The following is a 20,202-nucleotide window of genomic DNA, read 5'->3' as shown; positions in this document are numbered from 1 at the left end:
TCCCTTTATACCCCATAATCCTTTTCAAGACCTTTACCACAAATCCTTTCGAGACAACACGTTTTGGTCGGGACAAAATTGGCTACTACGTCAACTTCTTTGCTCGAAAACTCTTTTCATCATTTCCGGTCAAAGAGGGATAAGCTGTTGACACCCAATTTTGTCTCACTTTTCCTCTAATCGATTTCATTGTGTTTCCTAGTCATTAATAATTTTCTTCTTTTTTCCATCATTGTAATTGTTACCATTTTTACTACTGCTACTTATATTGGTAGTACCATTATTATTACTCTTATTATTAATATTAGCATTAGTATTATTATAATTACATCTCGTTATCATTTTTGGTATTACTAAGACGTTGTTGTCGTTACGCGAATTAGTACATTTATAGTTTATATTACTACTATTATTAATTCATTAGTATTTTTATATGTAAATTTTCTAGTTTAGAATTTTATTTTGGCCATATTATAGATATATATATATATGTTAGTAAACAGTAGCATATGTTATAAGTATAACTTATATAAATTATTATGATGAGGAAGCCCAAGAAAATGTTTGAGATAAAAAAAAAAAAAAAAAAAAAAAAGAACACTGTTTTCGTGGCCCAAATATCCCTTCAACTAGTATACCACTTGGCCCAATCTATTGTTTTCAGCAGCCCATTTTTTTTCCTCCCCACTGACCCAAACCAGCCCAAATGAACACCCTCTTTTTCATTCACCAACATGTTCTGTTTTCCATTCCACTCTCAGCCAAAGCAAGAAGATATCTTCGACCCTCCATTTTCCCCACCCTTTCCCCTTATGAACAAAGCCAATCCCTCTCAATTCTAAACCAGAACTTGTAGGCCTATTTCGATGAAAATCTTTAAAATCTTCATCTCTCATCTTTGTCAAAAGATTTGGTCAAACTAAAAGCCAAAAAAAACTTTTGAAAAAATCTGGATTTTTCAGAAAGTTTGACTCAAACGGATCTTTCAGATCCAAAGTCAAGCCCATGACCCTCTTGGTTGTGTTCAAATTTCAAATCCGAAAACCCTAACGGGGGCCTATAAATATTTCTCTAATGCTCCAGCCGAAGGGGAGGTTTTTTTTGGAGGATAAAAAAATACTCTCTCATTTTAGGCCATTGATATTTTTCTACTATCTCTCAAAGTAACTTTAGTATTTTCCTCTCTCGATCTCTGTCTGTTCTGATTTTGTTTGAAGGCGAATAGATCTAAGCCCTCAAAGCCCAGTTCATTGCTCCATAGAAAGGTAAATCCGACTCTGTGTCCATTCACCTCTTCCTTTCATTCCAAGTGGTTCTGTTTACTTAGAAATCCATGTTTTAGAATTTTGTTTGGTTTGCTTGATAATAAATGTTCGGAGCATTACTACAATTCTACTTTAGTTCGGTTAATATACATGCTTGAATGTCAAAATAAAATACTTAAGATTTGCTTACGTAAATCTGATTCCGATCCTTTATTTTTTGTTGTTAAAATACTCAAACTGGTACTGCTGAAGGTTTTGCTAAGGTATAACTAAATTCATATCCATTATTACCTATAAGTAGTTGGTGTTGTCGTTAATTAAAACTGTAGATCAACTTTAAACAGATATATGATGGTGAAATAGTGGAGGGATGGACAAATCTGTTATTTTAGCAAGTAGTTATAAATAGCTGTTATTTAAAGTAATATTCTAGATTTGTTTGTTTGATGTTTATGCGTGTAATAGTTGAGAATTAGTATTAGTTCAGATTCGCCTTAGTTTACAAACTCCTTATGTTTGAGAATTTATTTATTTCTCTAATTCTTTATTTTCCTTCTCGTCTTTGTTTACATGTACACATTTGGAGCGACATGGAGTCTTGATACAAGACTCTTCATGCCAACATAGAGTCATCATATCTCTACCTTCTTTAACCCCATGCGACAACAAGAAAACAAGCGAATTTGCTTGGGGATGCCCATGGCGTCTTTCTTCGTTTTCATTTTATCATTTGTCCTACTAAATCTTTATGTATAAATGTTGATTTGTGTGTTTTGGGGTTTATTTCAAGTTTGGGTTCATGGTTAGGAGTGAAGTTTTATTTAATCACATAGAGTACTTCCTTTATTTTATAATACAAAGGTACCTTTTTTTGGCATAAAAGAGCGTATATATTTCATGACTTAAGAAACCCATTTAGTCCAATTAGAAGTTCTCACCAAAGTTTCCTTTGAACTAATATGCCATCTGGACGCCTTTAAATAAATAACAAATTCATTTTTTTTAAAGTTTCGGTTCAACTCTTTCTTCAGTTTAGATCCATTATTTTACTTATAAAACTTTGTGTTGCTTGTAAGTTTTTTTTTTTTTAATTCAGCTAAATGTTTAGCTATTTCCCTAAAACTCATGACAATGTACCTTTTGTTTTAATTAATTAAGTTCGGCCGGTTAACTGTTTTAATACGGATCCTAAAGGGTGCTTAACACCTTCCCTTTAGATTAATTGAACCCTTATCCAGAATCTTAGGTTTAGTAGATTTTAAACGGAGTTAATATTTAGTAATTGATAGGTGTCCTAATTCACCTCTAAATTAATTAGGTGGCGACTCCTTAAGTTAGTTAATTAATTTAGGTATCATCAATATGTTGTACTCTAATTTAACCCGATTAAAATGGGGGTATAACAACCACGTTTTGCACTCTGATGAACCAAGTCTTTCGGGAATACATTGATGAATTTATGGTGTTCTACCTGGATGACATAGTGGTGTATAGCAAAACACTGGACGAACACCTGGAGCACCTGAGGAAGGTCCTAACTCGATTGCGGGAGCATGAATTGTATGTGAAGTTATCTAAATGCTCCTTTGTCCAAAAAAAGATTGACTTTCTCGGACATGTTATTGAAGAAGGGCGTACCAAGATGGACCAACAAAAGATCCAGGCTGTCACAGACTGGCCGCCACACAAGGATATCCATGCTTTGAGAGCGTTCCATGGCCTATGCAACTTTTATCGACGATTCGTCAAGAACTACTCTCTTATTGCATTGCCATTGATAGAACTCCTAAAGAAGATCACGCCTTGGGATTGGGCGCCAAAGAGAGTAGAAGCCTTCAACTCACTGAAAGTGCCTATGTCTAGTAGCCCCGTCTTGGCTTTTCCTGACTTGACCAAACTATTTGATGTACAAACGGATGCCTCTGACTATTCCTTATGCAGAGTCTTATTACAAGAGGGGCACCCGGTTGCATACAAGAGCTGAAAGTTGAAGGATGCGGAACGGCGCTATGCCGCCCACGAAAAGGAATTGTTAGTTGTCGTCCACTGCTTATGCCTTTGGATGTACTATCTCCTGGGGACCCTATTCATGGTAAAGACGGAAAACAAGGCTGTCAGCTATTTCATGACCCAACCAAAGCTGAATGGTCGTCAGACCAGATGGCAGGAACTCCTAGCGGAATTTCACTTCAACCTGGAATGCCGGAGTGAGAAGACCAACCAAGTTGCGGATGCACTAAGTCGAAGGGCTGATCTAGCATCGGTGTGCCTACTTGCCATCCTTAGAGAGAGTGAGGTGGCCACCACCATAAAAGATCAAATACAGGACCTCCTCACCAAGGATCCTTCTGCACTGTATTTGGTCGACCTAGCAGGTCATGGAAAAACTCGCCAGTTCTACATGGAAGATGGGTTCTTGAAGGCAAAAGGGAACCGACTTTATGTTCCCGACGGAGGGGATCTGCGAAGGACTCTTCTAATGGAATGCCATAATACTCTATGGGCTGGCCACCCAGGAGAGAAACACACCATGGCACTGCTACGCCGTACTTATTATTGGCCCCTGATGGCAAATGATGTTGCTCAGTATGTGAAGACGTGCCTAGTATGCCAGAAAGACAAGTCTGATCGCTTAACTCAAGCAGGTCTTTTAGAGCCATTACCGGTCCCAAAGAGGCCTTGGGAAAGCGTTTCATTGGATTTCATCACTGGCTTACCCAAGGTTGGAGATCTCACGACTATCTTGGTTGTGATCGATCGGTTCTCTAAGTATGCTACGTTTATTGCGGCCCCAAAGTATATATCAGTAGAAGATACAGCTCGACTCTTCTTCACCCATGTTGTCAAGTACTGGGGCCTGCCCAAGGACATCATTAGTGATCTCGACTCTCGCTTCACTAGCAACTTTTGGACTCAGCTCTTTAAGTGCCTCGAGTCCAAGTTGAGTCACAGCTCAGGTTTCCATCCACAATCTGATGGCCAGACAGAGCGGTTCAATGGTATGTTGGAGGAATATCTTCAGCATTTTGTTACCGGCTCACATAAGAATTGGGTAAAGCTTCTGGATGCAACTCAACTGTGTTTCAATTCACAAAAGAGCTCTAACACAAACAAGAGTGCTTTTGAAATTGTTACCGGGCAGCAACCACTGCTTCCACACACTATGAATGCTCAAAATACGTCAAAATCTCCACGAGCAGCTAGCTTTTCGAAAGAATGAAAGCAGAATTTGGAGATAGTGCGGAGCTATCTTGTGAAGGCGCAAAAGCGGATAAAGAGACATGCAGACCAAAATCGTCGCTTCGTGGAATATCAGGTTGGGGACAAGGTGATGGTGAAGATCCCAAAGAGATACCTATTTGCAAGGGTCCATGACCCACGCCTATTACAAAAATAATTGGACCTCTGTCCATTGAGAGACACATTGGGAAGGTAGCATACCGGGTGGATACCCCGACCTGGTGGAAGATTTATGATGTTTTTCATATTAGTCTTCTAAAGCCTTTTCGAGAAGACACAGAGGACCCATCACGAAGCCAACTCACAATACCCAGTATTTGAGGCCCACACGTAACTGGGAAAAGGGTAGCTAAAGCCATTGTCAATGACCGAGTCATACATGCGTTAAGGAAAGATCACCAAGAGTTCCTGGTGAAATGGCAGGGATGTGACGCAGAAGAGAATACGTGGGAGGGGGGCACCGGCCTCAAAGCCTATAAGAACCTGATTGATGAGTATCTTGCAAGTAAGGCACCGAAGACGTCGCCAACTTAGGTGGGAAAGAATGTCATGGGCGGCTTTCCAGCCATGCCCCATGACCCCTTGGATTTTCCCCATGGAACTATGGCAAGCCTCACAGCGCCTGGCGCCATGAACGGCCCTGTAGTCTTGGTTGCACCAAGTGACAAGGTTGCTTCTGCCTATGTCAGCCGATCGATGTCCATCGCTAGTGTCCCTATACTGGTTGTGCTCCAACGCGTGCCCATCGACAACACCCAGACACCCATGCTAGCTCTCATCACCCTTGCGCGCATGACGGTGTCATGACCCGAGGGTGCCCATGGACCTGCTCTAGCTTAGGTCCCTTTTGATATAAATATAGAGTAGTTTACTTTCTGTACTTGCATTATGATTCTCTAGCAAAGTTATGTCTAGTCCTGTAACTTTGGTTTTTATTTTTAAAGCATATATGGGGGGATCAAGCAATCAAAAACGTTCAAGCAAGCAATCAATTATCTGTACTGGTGTCTCTCCCCCTCAACACCACTTGCTCTAGTTGTAATAGCTTTCATTAATGCAATCAAGCTTTCTTTCATTCTCATTCTCGCTCACTTTTCTGTTCTCTCAATTGCTCTTGACATTGGTTTTCCCATATGGCACTGGCAGTCTCGTCTAGCGTACGGAGGGGACCGCGGTTGGCGGATAGTAACTAAAAAAACATTGGTTGTTTAGCCTTACGTCGCCCTTCCAAGAAGTCTCAGGAAGACGTCGCGTAACATAACACATGTGGTCCCCCTTTTTTTCCTTTCTTTTAAATGGCAAGAGGATTTCATTTTAAAGAATGAGTACACTCCCACTGTAAGAAATGCATTTAAGTTGTTCTGTATTGTATTAAAAAAATCCTTCCAGCACATTTTTCTAAGGCTATATATTCTTTCTAGAGTTAAGTGACATATCCAAGTTTTTATAATTTCTAACACATAGAAAATCAGTATTGTAAGCGCCAAAAATCATTGAAAAAAGAAATATAATCACTGTTCAAGAAATTCCTTTTTTTTCCAAGAAATTCCACAGTTAAGTGACCTATCCAAACATTATGGATTCCCCTGATTTACCTGAGTTCACGGAAGATGATCGAATCCTACTGGATGATATGTTTGGAGGACAACATGAAGTAGATCCAATGATATTGGATCACAATTTACCCCCACACGAAAATCAACAAGGTTATATAATGTAAGAAAATGCTGCAAAGCAAGACAATCCAGGGCAAAATATAGTAGATGGTGTTGTAATGCAAGAGAATCCAGGGCAACATGTAGTAAATCCAATGATTGCCCCTTATGATTTTGAAGGTATGATAGAAATGGATGACAATTTCCAGCCACATGAAGACCAAGAAGGTTTTCTAATGCAAGAAGATTAAGATTTTGGGGATATGATGATAGAATTGGATGACGATATACAACCACAGGAAAATCAAGAACAAGCAGCAGAGCAAGAAGATGCTGTAGATGACGGAGGAAATATTGGACAGCAAAGATGTGGAGCGTGTAAGTCGGGGAGAAAATAGGTCTGCGGACTTAATTGTGTGTTCCGAAATCTAATTCCATACAACGAACATGAAAGATTTGGTCCAACCGCAAGATATTTTGGGAAGCAAGAACTCGCAAGAATGATAAACAAATATGATGATAATCAAGTAAAAAGAAACTTACTTGAAAATCATATGTATGAGGAAAATTTAATTAGAAACGACATAATGGGTGGATGTGCCGATAGGATCAGGAAAAAAATTGCTAGAATACAGGAGTGTGTGGACATAATAAATGACAAGTAACACTCTCTAAGGCAACAAAAAGCTATTCTAGACCGTCTACTTCAAATGTTAAGGTAAGTTTAAATCTTGTATTATTGTTGGTATTGTATTAGCTTTGTCCTTCATTATCCAAATAGTTGCAAAATTCTGTCATGGAGACGAATTAACGAAGATATGAGTTTATATATTTGTTATCATTTTTCAATCTTCTTGCTTTTTAACATCACTGTATGTCTCATTCTCTCTCCCCCAAAGAAAGCATGAAGACACGCATTGAAAATTCGTCTAAATCATTGTAAACCTTGGCAAATAGAATCAATGGAAAACAAAATCAATTTTAGGTTAAATCCTTTTTCATCGTGCCCCGTTGCCTCATTCAAATAAGTATATTGCTCTACAGTTACCTTTCCACATTTTTTGCATTTTATCTTGAAAAAGTAACTCATATCTTTGTTAATTCACCCCTTCATTTGCAAGAGATCTTATATTCTCCAAGATAGTTGAAATTTCTAGCAGAAACTTCATATTGTAAAGAATTAATTAAACTTCAAATTGAAATTCTTTAACTTGTATCACCTATCATTTTTGTGTTCATATTATTAAAATTTTTAATATGTATATTTTTTAAAATATCCGTCTGATCTGACGCATTAAGGACCGATCCACTAGGAATGGGTAAGGGGTCGGACGGCTCCTCTAAAAATTTCCTTTTTCTCCGAGCCCTTAATCCCTTCGCATTAAAGCTAACTAGGGAGACCGAATTCAGAGAAGTGTTGCACTTCAAAAGATTTTTTATCGTGATGACGGAAACAGTTGTAACCAGCATTACGTAACACCAATGAGATTGTGTTATTTACTGGAAACTGTAAATGTACATCATGCAATGCTTCATTTTGGTATAAATATTCTTGATGAAATTCTCACTTTTATTTGCCGAGTTAGTTAGAGCGGTTTATTTTAAACTAGCGATAGGAGCATTAGCTGAAGAAAGTACACATGTTCCTAAAAAATATCTCAATCTTGTAAAGAATGTTAAAAGCATTTTCTAAATTGTTATCATGTTTTCAAACTAAGGTAAATGCTACGTAATTGTGTTTTTCGTTTCTCGATGTAAGTATAAAAAAATATCATTGCCCATCCCATTTTGATGTGAAGCTCTTTGGAGCCACAATAGTCATAGAAAATATTTTGTAAGGAAAATAGAGACATCTCTGTCTTATTTTAACAAGTTATATTTTGTGAAAATGGATGACAGTACATGATTTTTATACACACACATTGTAGTTAGTTTTCTTTTTTCAAAATGAGAAGTTAACTGGAAGCTAGATTTGTAAGCTACACTATTCTAGAATGTAGATCGATCATGACGAGTAGGGAAGTACATATGTCGATTTGGTTCTTTTTTTTACTTACCAAACAAAATCAACTATATCGGTTTTTAAATCTATAAACAAATCAAAAAAAATTCGATCTTGATTTTTTTAGTCCCCCCCCCCCCCCCCCCCCCCATAAAGTCCCCACAACAATGAAAATGGAATGATTTACCCAACAATGTCTGAGCCATCTGGAATGAAAATAGTAGTTTTTTGAGATGATAAACGAGAAATGAAAATGGAATGATTTACCCATGAACATGCAAGTTGGTGAAGTAAACTTAAATCAAATATAGAAAGATTGATAGACAAGATTTTGTTGTGATCGTTCGTCTCATTTCAATGAAAAAAATAGTAATGAAAGGAAACCCAGATGAAGCAAACGTATGTTGAGATGATAAATTAACAAGAAATGGGAAATGTGACTTACAACAAGAAATGCCATGCAAGTTGATGAAGTAAAATGAATAAAAAATGGAAAGATTGATATTTGGAGAAGATTTTTCAGGTTTTGTGTTGTTGAGATCTTTAGAGAAAGATTTTTGAGGGAGAGATTTTTCACGTCTTAGTGCAGCACCTTCTACAAGCGTTTCAGAATTGCAGTCAACCTTGCTTCAACTTCCGCCAGATTGTTGGTGACATCCATGCTTTCATTGATGCTTCAAGGCCAAGTGACACTAGGGCCTATCAATTACAAAAAGGATTTCCTCCTAAAATCCTCACTGACCCAGCCCAAACAATTGAGCAAGCGGGGCTGGGGAATTCAGTGGTTATACAAAAACTTTGATCAACTGTCAAAACTACGTATTTCTTTAACAGCTGCTGTGTTGTAATAAGTAAGATGGTTTAATATGGTTTGAGAATTCAAGACTTAAGATCCAATATGATTTACTGTTGAGAATTGACATGCTATGTGTAGCTTAGCATGAATTTTGTGGACTTAAAAAAAAAAAAAACACAACTCCATCTTCAACTCTAACTTCAAAAATTCCAAAAGAAGTGAAAAATATTTGGTTTCTATGGCCAAACGCCTACTTGGTAAGAATGAGTGAGGGTATTCTGCCAAATAGTAGACACTCATTATATTATAACTATATATAAGAGGGAATCAACGATTTTTGTATTCCTCACATTGAACTTTGATCCTATGAAATTTTTACACATGGCTTTGGTTTTTTTTCATTGTTCTCATTTCTTCTCTCATTTATTTTCTAAGACAATCCACTAGGCCCTTTATAATTGGTGTTGCTATTACTTTTCCCTACATATTCTCACTTTTACCATCATTCTTTATTCCACTTGGGCCTTTGTAATTGGTCAATATTATAGGGACTTTTTGTGATTTTTTTTTGCTCCTTATTATATTATTTTTACACCTTTATCTCAAATATTTGTTATGTTTCACTTCTCGGGGGTCAAATTACATAAACTTTAACAAATATTTTAAGAATCTTTTCACTATATTGATAGGAGAATTGCAATTTATAGTATTTTCCGTGTATTTTCCGAATGTCTAAATTTTAATTTTAAAATATTGAATTAATCTAACTAAATTTTGCTTAGAAATTCGTCAAATGCCTTTATATTTTGGGACGGAGAGAATATATTATTTGTCCTTATATATTCTGGTAAAATTAGGGTAAATTTGGAGCCAAATTTTCTCTTACAACTGAAGTTTTTATTAGGTATTACAAAATCTTTTATCCTTAAAACATCCAATATTTTTCTTCTTTAGTGAGCTCATATGCTCTTATTTATCCTAAAATTATTTTCAAATATAGTTTTAAAATATTTTGCTTTATTAATGTGCTTTAATTATTGTTTACTACTATTCTTGTAGGATCACTAGGTTAATTTGTGTGAAGATTCTAAATTAAGGTTATATTTATTGCAGTATAGATTTGAAATTGTTGGAATTATTTTGTTGCGTTAGATGATTCTAGAAGATGAAAAATGAGTATTGTTAATATAGGTGAAAATAAAATACATTATTAAAATCTTAAATGAATTTAAGTTTAGCGCACAATGAGTTAGAAGCAGGGCGGAGCTAGAGTGTCGGCGACAGTTTCGACCGAATCCGGTAGCTTAAGTTCACAAGCTTTGTATTTGTCTATAGATTATTAATTTAGTACGGAATAACTTAGAAGTTAGAATCCAAAACTCATAAACTCAAAATTCAGGCTCTGCATCTGAATTGAAGTAATAATTCCACCCTAAATGAAAGTTAAAATGTTAAGAGTAAGCTTGGGCCTCACGAAACTAGTGTAATAAATAAGAGAATACTAAATATTCGAGCCATATAATTTCTCAATTCTAAGACAAGTTACTTATTAGATTGAATGTACTTATTCGATCTAATAGAATGATTTTACCATATCCGGATTAATACCAATACAAACCATTTTATGATTAAAATGTGAGCAATTAATCCATAACTTTTTTTCAGTCATCATATAGATTTACAACGAGGCATCATACCAAAAGTTACCTCTACATGCCCACCATCTAAATATTATTTTTAGTAACGTTGTTATCTCACAAATAATTTTATGGTAATAACCTATCACCATAAGAACAATGAGTACCGGAGCATTCATTACTTCAAATAAGGGTGACCATAGATTATATTGCTAGAAAGAACCACCTAAGCTAGCCGATTTATGGACATCTCTGAGCAGTCTAAAAGGTTTAAATTGGGGTGTATATGGACTGGGTTGGTTTAGGTTTTTCAAATACTAAATTAAACCAATTATATCGGGTTTTTAAATTGATAAACCAAACCAAATCAATAAAGATCGGGTTTTTCGACTTCGGGTTTTTCGGTTTTCTCGGGGTTTTCAGGTTTTTTATTTTCGAAAAAATCTTCATACAATATATAACTTTTACTTCAAATATTTCTTTAGTCCTAGTAAGATACAACTATATAATTAAAGTGTTTTTTAAGAAAATAATAAAAATGTGAAATGAGTGATGACATTGTAATGCAATATTCAACAAAAAAGATAATGAAATATTGCTAATTAATAAGGCATAATTCAAACGATCATCATCTAAACTACTAAGTCATGCTAAAATAAATACAGCTAATAAGAATTAATTACGTGACAAAGATAAAAAAAATTAAGTTATGTATTTTTATTAAATTGACAATGCAAAGTTAAAGAATAGACATCCAACATTATTGTCATTCCTAGTGTTAGGATTGAATTACTTTTGTTATAAGCATTAGTATTGATTTAAACTTTATTTGAGTTACTAACATCTACGGGCTATAAAACTTATTGGAACATTCAAAATTCTAAGTCTAAACTTGAATTAATATGTTAATAGACAAAAACGTAACCATGAAAAAACTTAAGAAATATTTATAAGTTACATTATAAGTAAATCTTTTATGTATAAAATATATTAAAAATTTGTATACATGTAATATCGGATTGGTTTGGTTCGGTTTGACTTTTTTTAGTTAAAACCAAATCAAGTATGATCGGGTTTTATTTTCCAATAACAAACCAAGTCAAATCAAATCACTAGTCGGGTTTTTTTCTCGAATTAATTCGAATTATCGATTTGGTGCGGTTTGTTGGTTTTTCTTTGGACATCCCTAGGTTTAAATAAAGCATCATTCCTCATATGATACTTAGAAAAAGAAGCACGCACTTAAGGTGTATAACTAAAGTCGTCTTTAAAATTTACATTGAAATAAATCTAATTCAAGATTTTCATGCGACATCAAGTCTCCACTAAAAGCTTAAGATTAACAAAATTGTGAAGGCATCAAGGAGAAATATGATACTAAAATAAGAACCTCTTAATTCCATAAACAAGAAAGTAGTGCTCAGTTAAAAATGTTGACACCAAACATATTGTTATGCACTATACACCTTAGTATTTTAAATATTAACTCTATCTAAATTGTAATGCAACTTTTGTCATAACATTCCGTTATCGTCCAGCGGTTTGGATATCTGGCTTTCACCCGAGACCCGGGTTCGATTCCCGGTAACGGAATTTTTTCTTTTTTAGTTTTTTGGGTCGTTATATATATATATATATATTTTTAGTACTATTGTTTTTCCTGAATACTACAGTTGAATAAGGCACATATTATGTTTCTGCAGTTTTGTGTAGGTGTTTATGGAGTTTGTTGACTTCAGTATCATTGTTATGAGTATTTCTCATATGCCATATCATGTCTCCCAAGTTTTAGTTCACTCATTATTTTTCATGTTATATATAAGGTGTTTAACTATGTATAGAGTTTACATTAAAGGGTAGAATTGTTATATGTTAACTAAAAACACATATCACACACCAAAAATACCTTTAATAGTAAGAATAACCAAAGCAAAAGAAGCTAGCAATAAAGTTGAAGAACAAGAAAATAATAGAATAATAATAATAGTAATAATACTGAAAAGGATAAGAGGAAACATATAAGGTGCTTCAAGCTACAACCATGCTCTCCCTAGACCCTAATGGATGGTCATTGCAAATTTGATTAAAACTTTTTTATTTTCTTGTGAGTTTGATAACCGGATTTGTACGTTAAAACCTTGCCTTAAGTTTACAATTTGTTCCTAATATTATATTAGTGTATTACATTTGTGGTTTAACTACTCAAACTACAAACTGAGTCATTGAACATAAAGAAAGATGACAGATAAAAAATTAATAAATAATAAATAATTGTTCTTCAAAAAAGGAGTAAATATCTCAAAAAATCATTAAACTTTGAGAAATTATATAGTAAAGTCATTGAACTTTGCTACTTATCAATAAAATCATTCAACTACATATGTCATAAAAAAAATCTGACATGACAATATTAATTAATTATTTTATGTCGTGTAGAAGTGGGCCCCACAATAAAATAAAATAAATTCATATTTTTATACCCACGCTCACTCACCTATCCTTTATCCAAAACCCATTTTTCCCTTATCTATACATTCTTCTCACTTTATCCTTAAAATTAGGTTAGATCAAAATAATTACTTAGCCAATATAACTTAGAGAGTAAATCAAAATAATTATGGTAATTTACACATATCTTATTACCTCAAAAAGGCAATATGGTGGCTGTTTTTGATGTCTAAATCATACCCAAGGTTGTCAATGAACCAGCTCCAGCCTCCAGGTTGCTTTGCTCTCTGATTCAGCTATCACAGCATAAGCAACTGGAAATATACAATCGTTTGGGACTATTGCCACTGCGGATAATAAATTTTCTCCATATGTGCCTTTTAGCCAGCAACATATTGGAGTGGAACTTGTTCATTTCTGAGGTAATAAGATATGTGTAAATTATCATAATTATTTTAATTTACTCTCTAAGTTATATTGGCTAAGTAATTATTTTGATCCAACCTAAATTTAAAGAAACAGTAAGAAGAAGGTATATAAGAAAAAAATGGATTTTGGATGCAAGGTTGGGTGAGTGAGTGTGGGTGTGGGTATAAAGATATGTATTTATTTTATTTTATTGGGGGCTCACGTCTATATGACATAAAATAATTAATTAATAGTGTCATGTCAGTTTTTTTTATGACATATGTGGTTGGGTGATTTTATAAGATAAGAGGCCAAAATTAAGTAATTTTATTAATATGTAACAAAGTTTAATGACTTTACTATATAATTTCTCAAAGTTTAGTGGCTTTTTGAGATACTTACCAGGAAGAATTAGCTATAGGTGACTTTTTAGTTGTGAAATTAGTATAGGTGACTCATGGGGACCACTTGAAAGCAAAACCCAATTAAATTTGGAATTAAGAAAATTGGGGTCCAAAATGTATTTTTTAAAACTTCTTAATCTTTTACAAAATATAAAAAGACCCTAACTTAATCCAAAAAATCCCACCAAACCCTTCTCCTCCTCCCACCCCTCCCCCGGCCCACACCCCCCCCTCCCTCCCAATTTTTTTTTTAAAAGAAAGTTTTAAATTTTTTATTTGCTTTTTCAGCAGCCACCCCCATCCTCCTCCCACCCCTCCCCCGCCCCCAATTTTTTTTTTTAATTTTCTTTTTCACCAGCCGCCCCCTTCTCCTCGCACCCCTCCCCCCATTTTCTTTTAAACTTTTGATTTTCTTTATTTGTTTTTTCATCCTCCTCCTCCCAACCGTCCCCCTCCCCCCGCCTCAAAAAAGAATTTAAAAAAAAATTAATTGTTTTTACAAGCCCCCACTCCTCCTCCTCCCACCCCTTCCCCCCTATTTTTTTTTTTTAAATTTTGATTTTCTTTATTTGTTTTTTCACCCCACCTCCTCCTCCTCTCAGCCCTCCCCCGGCCTCCCCCTCCCCCCCCCCCCCCCCCCCCCGATTTTTTTTTTTTAAATTTTGATTTTTTTCATCAACCCCCACTCCTCCTCCTCCCCGCCATTTTTTTAAAATAAATTTTTTATTTTCTTTATTTATTTTTGCACCCCCCTCCTCCCCCCCCCCCCCCCCCCCCCCACAAAATGATTTTTATTGAAAAGGTTTTTTTTTTTTTTTTTGGTTTCTTACTTCCTGTCACGCCCCAAAACCCACCCTAGACGTGACCGGCATCCGACGTCATAAACAATATCGGAAGAACTTAAACGACACAATAATAACACTTGAACCCACCAGGTTCAATGTTTGCCTCCAACTGTTTATGATCAGCGGAAGTCTTTATAATTTAAATAATTCAACCAAAACAGATAACGTGCCCAAAAGAGTTGCACAACAACTCTTCTTCTACCCACATTCGAATGTATACTAAGGAGCTTCTAAGATAAAGGAATAATTTGTCTGACACACCGGGACGCAGCCCGAAAAACTAGAATAGTAAATAAATATGATAAGGGGTGTCCCACGAATGAACATGTGAGCTCACCAAATCAGCAGCAACAGCAAGTCCTTCTTAAGCGTTTTGAGTATCAAGAACCTGCTCTTCTTTGTTACCTAACATACCATAAAAAACAACAATAGTATGCCTGAGTACTTCGTACTCAGTGAGTGTCTAAGGGGCAATAGCTAACAAAACAAGATATGATGAATAAAATCAATAAAATGACATCAATGAAAATCACAATTCAAACCCAGGAATAACGTAAGTCAGCAATATTAAAGAGTCATCAGAGAATCCAACAACGAAAGACACATTAACTTAACTCCTTACCATTTACCATGCCACATATTTCACTTACGAATTTAATATCACCACAAGCTACTCACAAGCAACAAGATACGAAACAAGTCACTCACAGTCTAATCAAAGTACGAAACAAGCCACTCACAGGTAGATCAGTCAATCGATACTCCGAGTTAGGAAACCACGGAGGCTAATTATCCTCTGGAATAGCACAGCAATAGATACTCCGAGCTAGGAAGCAACGGAGGCTAATCGTCCTCTGGACTAGCACAACCATAGATACTCCGGTCTAGGAAGATACGGAGGCTAATCGTCCTCTGGACTAGCACATCAATAGATACTCCGGGCTAGGAAGCAACGAAAGTCAATCATCCTCTGGACTGACACAACAATACTCGTATCGATACGTTAGGATCCATAATGGCTAATCGTCCTCTGGATTAGCACAGCTTGCCCATACAGGCCCAAACACCAACAAAATACAAATCATGGCATATTACCGAATCATCAATCATGGCTTAGAGCCGAATCTCACTTCTCAAGTCATCATCTCAAAATAGAGGCATTTCAAGTTATAACCGATTTGGAATCTTATTCAAATCTCTTATTCAATTTCAAGTTCAAGAAACCCATTCAACAACAAAACAAGTTTAAGGTCCAACCTTTAGAAGAGTAAGTTCAATCATCCAATAATAGGAAAAGCGAGTTTCACAAAGTAGTATGGTTCGTATAAGGTTCGATGCGGGCTTAACCCTACACACGCATGACCTTGTCTAAAATAAATCATCTTTAATTCCAGAATAAGTTCCACCAAACAAGAGTTATAACTTATACAAACAATCAAGGAAGGATTCTCAAATACAATTCATGTTTTCACAATTTAAACGTACTTCACAAGTAGACATAGTTTAAAAGATGATTTTTGGAATATAGACATACTTGAAGAAAGAATTTTGGAAAAATTTAGACAACCTCAAATCCCGCTCAAACGCATTTTCCAAGGTTCAATAATCACACTACAATGGTTTTAGATGATAAAGATTAGAACTTGAATAGTTTCTTGAAGTTTTCTTGGAATTTTGAAACTAAGGTTTTTCGCAAGCCTTAAATCTTGTTCTTAAAGCTTATGGAAATCATTGGTGGATCCTAACCTCTTTTTTCATTCTATACTAGTTCAAACAACAATAATAATCTCATAAAATCAAGAGTCTTACCTTTTGATGGAATCCCACATGCCTCTCTTCTTCCTCTTCTTGAATATACAAGAACTTAGGGTTTTAGAGAGATGATTTGCTATCAAGAGGGGATGGATATGATATGGGAATGATCAATATTGAGTGAGAACTCACCTTAGGGTTAGAGAGACTTTTCTAGGGTTCTTTTCCTCAGAAATATCGATTTGAAACGAAGTGGAAATAACACAATGAATTAGGACTTAAAGGAAATTCGAAATCAGAAAATAACTCCCGATCCGTGCTGAGTCCGTGTCGCGGGTTCAACACCTGATCACGTTTTTATTTTGGTCTGTAGCTGATTTTTCCGTGCTGGGTCCGCGACGCGGGCCCAACACTTTTTTTTTTGTTTTCGACAATTGACCTTCGCTCATTAAAACGATCATAACTTTTTGTACGTAACTTTTCTTGGGAAGGGCGACCTATCATTGGAAAGCTATTTCAAAGATCTATAACTTTCGTCAAGGAAGTTTTTCCAAATTCACAACACATTTTGATCAAAATCGCCCAGAAGACAGACCTGCTAAAACTTAGGCGAATTTAAGAGCCCTTAAGAAATTCAATTGTTGGTTTCGCTTCAAAACGACCATCTTCCATCCGAATTCATCGATAATGGATTCATATAGGTATAATATCATCTTAACACTAGATTTTTACATATTCACACCTAACCCAAATTTACGGGGTGTTACACTTCCCCCACCCACCCAAACAAAATTAATTTTGTTTTAAAAAAAAAGTTCTGAAAAGTTGTTATTTTTGGTTTTTTGCACCCCCCCCCCCCTCTAAAAAAATCTTGAAAGGAAGTTTTGAATTATTTTTTTTGGGTTTAGGAAAAGTTTGGATAAAATCCAAGTTGTTGTTTTTATGTGTTTGTAGTGAAATATATGGTTTTTCTGTTGTTGTCCTGGTATGGTTCAGGGTTTAGGAAAATATATCCAAAAAATAGTTTTTTTTGTTCTTGTCCTGATATTTATCTGGTTCTATTTGTAGAAGATAGCCTACAGATTTGTAGTTGTTGCAACAAATTCTACACTTTTGCAACAAGTAGACAATCTATTGCAACAACTCACTAATCTGTTGGACATAACTTCAGTTATTTGCTTCTGTTTGTAGAAGATATCCAACAGATTTTAGTTGTTGAAACAAGTTCTACACTTGTTGTAACATATAGACAATCTGTTGCAACAACTACAAATCTGTTGGACATAGCTTCAGTTATTTGCTTCTGTTTGTAAAAGATATCCAACAGATTTTTAGTTGTCGCAACAAGTTCTACACTTGTTGTAACAAGTAGACAATCTGTTGCAACAACTACAAATCTGTTGGACATAACTTCAGTTATTTGGTTCTGTTTGTAGAAGATATCCAACAGATTTTTAGTTGTTGCAACAAGTTCTACACTTGTTGTAACAAGTAGACAATCTGTTGCAATAACTACAAATCTGTTGGACATAGCTTCAGTTATTTGGTTCTATTTGTAGAGGATATCCTACAGATTTGTAATTGTTGCAACAAGTTCTACACTTGTTGCAACAAGTAAATAATTTATTTATGAATCAGCAAATGTTGAGGAAAGATATAGTAAAATTGGCAGCCAAACTGACAATCAATTCTCAAAAAGAGATAAAGAACAGAGTGTTATACCCCGTATATTTATACGTCGGATTATTCGCAAGCAAACCGACTCAAGGTAAAGCCAGAATTGTTTTTCGGACAAGAAATAAAAACCTTTAATTTTCAAGTTTAATTATTACATAAATTGTTTATAAATTTTACTTAGTGTATAAATATTAATGGAGATTAGGGATTAATTAACCATGATTAGATTATTAAGTCGGGATTAAGAATTAATTATTCACAAAATATTGCACTAGTGGTCGTGTGGGCCACACCCATGACATGGCAAAATTTGATTGGCTCTAGCCTTGAGTGGGACACTTGTCACTCCCTAAGGCATCATATAAATATCAAAGTGGATGACTAATGAATTCATTTCATCATCTTCACAATATAGAAAACTTAGAGATAGAGAGAGGAGCTCTCAAACCTAAAGAGAGAGAGAAGGTCACGGCTGCACTGTTCACGGTGCCACTATTCACGGCGGCGCACTATTCACGGCCATCACTGTTCACGGCCAGCCTTGTTAAAAAGAAAAAATTGATTAAATCTCCAAGGTGATTTAAATGTCCCAAGGAAGCAGCAAGTTAGGATTTAAATTGAAGAAAGAAGAGGCGGTGCAATTGGTGCAAGCGAATGTAGAATTTGCTCCGATTAAATTAAGGTAAAATCTTCTCACTTTATGGTATAGTTGGATTAATGGTGTGGTAATGGAAAGATTAAAATTGTATGAAGTGGAATTGGAAGTAAGAAAATTGCATGATTAAGTGTTGGTGTTGAAATGGACAGAATTGAAGTTGTTTAAGTTAGAAATTGGTTTGATTGTGGTTGTTGTTATTAGTGTTGTGAATTATGTGTTAAAAGTAAAAGGTTATGTATGTTGATGTTGAATTATAAATTGAGCCGTGTAAGGGGGGTGTTTTGAGTAAGAATGATGAATTGATTTTAGTAGCATTATAGAGAAATTAAATGGTTAAATTTAAAGTTGTGTTATTTTATGGACATGTTGTTATCCTTGCTGGATTGAAAGGATTGAGGGTATGATTATGTTCATATGATTATTGTTGTTGTTATCATGGATTATGTGATGAGAATGAAGGAATTTAATGATTAGAGTTGGAGTTAAATTTGTTGTGGGTTGTTGTAGGGATTATAATGATAATAATGTGGTTTACTTGCATATGGATAGATGATGTAGTTGTGGTGTAGCTGCTGTAGTATTTCATTAAATTTGCTGAAAAGATTGCATGAAATAATGTATAAGTAGTGTATGTGGGCTGTTTGGTGTATTGTAGGTGTTCGGTAGAATTTCGGGCATCTTTATGTTATAGTTGGGGGCTGTTTTGATATGTTGTTGTTCTTGTTGAATTAAAAAGAATTGAAGATATGGTTGTGCATATATATTGTTGTTGGTATTTCTGTGTCAACAGGAGAGTAATTGGAAATTCGGGATAGGCGAATATATAGGGGAGGTGCTGCCCGATTTTCGTCAAGTCTTTAGATAATAGAAAGCCTTAAAACGAAAATATGTGAACTAACAGATAAGTTCTATAAGGAACGGGCTATGGAATTGTGAACCAGAAAATGTAGTTACTAACGACAACGTTACTTTATATAAATAGGCTAAAAGAGCGATGAGGCGAAAAGGATTCGCGAATAAGCGCTAAAGGTATGTTAAGGCTATTCCTTCTTTCATTTTGGCATGATCCTTGTTGTTATTCATTCTATAAGTACTCCATATGATTCCATTCTTAGACGAGTAAGGTCTAAATGTTTCTTGTGATGGTTTATTGATATTGTACTCCTATTCTGTTCCGAAGGGAACACCCATAAGGTGCCAGTTGAGATGTGTATAAGGTTTTACTAATGATTTCGAGGAAATTAGTTTTATACTAAAGGAAACATAAAGTTAGATTTTCAAAACCACTCCGAAGGGGGTGCGAGATTTTACTATTTAGATTATCAAAACCACTCCAAAGGGGGTGCGAGATTTTACTATTTCATTTCATTTACGACTTATGTTTACATTCCACGCCATTATTATTATTGAGCCGG

The sequence above is a fragment of the Lycium barbarum genome, chromosome 11 (genome assembly GCF_019175385.1).
Source record: "Lycium barbarum isolate Lr01 chromosome 11, ASM1917538v2, whole genome shotgun sequence".
NCBI classification, from domain to species: domain Eukaryota; kingdom Viridiplantae; phylum Streptophyta; class Magnoliopsida; order Solanales; family Solanaceae; genus Lycium; species Lycium barbarum.
This window is presented reverse-complemented; position numbering follows the sequence as displayed.